Here is a 3,302-nt window from a genome sequence, read left to right as displayed (position 1 = left end):
AATTTTTGTGCACCGGGCCTCTAGTATTTCTATTTTTTTTTCTTAGAGAAACTTAATTTTCATTTAAAAAATAATAATTATTATTATATAGTGTTATGTTGGGGTCCAGCCCCAGCAGGTCCAGGGGTTCCCAAAGGTGTGGACGGAGTCGGCGAAGAAGGAATGACATGGATGCAGGGTTCAGTTGATCAGCATGGTTGGGTTCTCTCTAGCCAGGTTCTACAGCCAGGTTCTCTCTCTAGGTTCTCCAGCCAGGTTCTCTAGCCAGGATCTCCAGCCAAGTTCTTGCCAGGTTCTCTTGCCATGTTCTCTCACTAGGTTCTCCAGCCAGGTTCTGTCTCTAGTATTTCTTATAACAACGTAAACACATTCAAACCTGTAAAGAATTTTTGTGAGTTTGAGCCAAATTGTCGACAATTGCTGGGAAGCAGAATCTCAGCGGGTTGGGATAATGCTCTGGAGAATGGTGTTTTTCCCCCTTGTTTTATACATTACATTCAGAGGAGGAGACGTATGTGGGTTCCATGAACTCCATTGGTGATAGATTAGAGAGGTGGGAGAAAGCAAAGCAGCAACACCTCTGGGATTGGATAAAAAGTAAAATGATAGACACACTTCTTTTACTTAGGTGGGTGCAGGATAGTTAACAGTCAACAACTAACTCAATAACAATGAGGGGATTTGTGGTCTCCACAGAGTGGTGCATGTGCTTTGAGGGGTGCAGAAAAAGGAAAATTACTTTGACAGTCCAATGATATGTCATCGTAGATGCAAAAAGTCAATAGGCACAGTTAAGGTAAAGATTGACCTTTGCCAGGGAAGATACTGGCCTAGGATGTGACTACCCACCATAAACTGCTTTTAGTTAAAGTTTTAATTTCAGACCATCTTTTGGGAAAAAGGGAAGTTACAAGTTACCCAGACATTTCAAGGATATGTTATCCCAGATGCAAAAAGACAGATAGGCTTAGTTAAGGTAAAGATTGACCTTGTCAGGGAAGATACCGGCTTAGGACGGAACCACCCACCATAACTGCTTTTAGTTAAAGTTTAATTTCAGACCATCCTTGTGGTTACTTTAGGCCTTAGAGTTTGCAAGACCGCCATGCAGGCCTTCCCGGAGCTTGTCGGGTTAGTATGTGGCCCCTTTTGTCCACATAACTATAGCTAGTCCCCAATATTCTATTTTTGCCCCTAACACTGCCACACTTTGCCTTCTTACCCCCACCCCCACCCCCCTGCAGGCTCTTCTTTCCCAGCCCTTGTGGGGCTTCCCCTCTGGGTCCTTAGATTCATGGCTTGGTGGGTCTGGAGCAGCGGTTCTCAACCTGTGGGTCATGACCCCTTTGGCGGTCGAACGACCCTTTCACAGGGGTCGCCTAAGACCATCCTGCATATCAGATATTTACATTATGATTCATAACAGTAGCAACATTACAGTTATGAAGTAGCAACGAAAATAATTTTATGGTTGGGTCACAACATGAGGAACTGTATTTAAAGGGCCAGAAGGTTGAGAATCACTGGTCTGGAGGCACCGAATGAGAACATGTATCACAGGCCCGCACTTTCTAGTTCACCTGGCCGCCTCTCACTGATAATGAAGGTTTTGTTTCTGAATTGGTGTTTCTCTTCCAATCCTTCTCTGCTCCTTCTTTGAGGCCAGGCTCACTGGACCAAAGTCCTCAGGTCGGATCTGAGGCAAAGTTCACACTACGCTTGCAGGGGAATGGAGAATTGGGACTTGTTGCCTCATGCGCAGTGGTCTGATGACTTCCCTCTGAACTGCTGAGTTGCCTTTGGCAAGTATGAAAAGTGCAGACTCCATCCACCCACCAGTCCAGACAGCCAGCGTTCTTCATAGCATCTCCACGCTGCCTGCGTGGCAGAGCACCATCTCATTCTCACGGGGACTGTGTCTCTACAGTGGGTGTGGGGTGTGCCCGCTTCCGTGAGTCTGGAAGGGGAAGGGAAACTATAATTGCCTTCTGCTCATTTTGCCTTCTACCTGTCTCTCAAATTGATCTCTGCCAGCGCTCATGTTCAGGCAGATGCATCTCTTCCCTGAATTCTCCCAGCAGCCTCTTTACCTGTCTTCATATTTCCAGGCCCGCCCCCTTGAGTTTTTTCTCTATACTGCAGCCAGAGTGCAGAACACACGCCGACTTTGGATGATGGTATCTGAGAAAAGCCTTTGGGCTTAGGCCCGTGCCCTTTCTCTTCTCTCTTGTCCCATTGCTCCATGCCTGGAGTTTATGCTCTTGTAACTCAGAATTGCCAAGTATGGCCCTTCACATACTGTATTGCCTTCTGTTTGATTTTGCCTGTGTTCCCACCCTCTGGAATATGCTTCCTGGCCTTCCTTGTTGACTGTGACTCATCCTGGGAGACTCAGCTTGGGGGTTACCCCTCGGGGAAGCTTTCCCTGGCAGTCCCAGGCTGACCACATACCCCTTCTCTGGGCTCCTTGGGCACTGGTGCTTTTCTGTGTATTTACCGTATTGTAATCTCACCTTCTAGACCAGCAGTTCTCAACCTGTGGGTCGTGACCCCTTTGGGGGTCGAACGACCCTTTCACAGGGGTCGCCTAAGACCATCCTGCATACCAGATATTTGCATTACGATTCATAACAGTAGCAACATGACAGTTATGAAGTAGTTTGTAACAATGAAATTGGGGGTCACTACAACATGAGGAACTGTATTAAAGGGTCACAGCATTAGGAAGGTTGAGAACCACTGTTTTAGACTCTGAGCTCCTTGAGGGTAGAGATCGAGTGTGTTTAGTTCATCTCTGTGTACTCAGCCTCCAGTGCAAGGCTTGGCACAGCCAGCAGTTTTATGACTAACTAGTAGCCCGGTGCATGAAATTCGTGCACTGGGGTAGCGGGGGAGAAGGGGCCCCTCAGTCTGGCCTTCACCCTCTCTAATCTGAGACCCCTCAGGGAATGTCCAACTATCTGTTTGTGCCCACACTTTTAACAGATAACAGCTCCATTGTTGTTCCTTTCTTATGCTTAAAACCATTGGAATTAGTAGGTATTCAAAGTGTGTATACATTTTGGGGGGACACCCTGTATATCTCTAGTCAGTGGTGAAAGAAACCAACAGCAGATTTGGAACCCCCAGACAGGGAACCTCGCTCACTCCCCACATGTCTCCCCACTTCACTTTCCACCTTCGTGGGCAGCAGGAGAATCAACATTTTCTCTCATTAATTCGGAAAAGCACGTCCTGTCACCCGCTGCCCGGCAGGAGTGAGCTAGGCCCCAAGCAAGCGAGGCTCAGTCAGGGCAGCCTTC

Source organism: Myotis brandtii, unplaced genomic scaffold (genome assembly GCF_000412655.1).
Source record: "Myotis brandtii unplaced genomic scaffold, ASM41265v1 scaffold754, whole genome shotgun sequence".
Lineage (NCBI taxonomy): Eukaryota > Metazoa > Chordata > Mammalia > Chiroptera > Vespertilionidae > Myotis > Myotis brandtii.
This window is presented reverse-complemented; position numbering follows the sequence as displayed.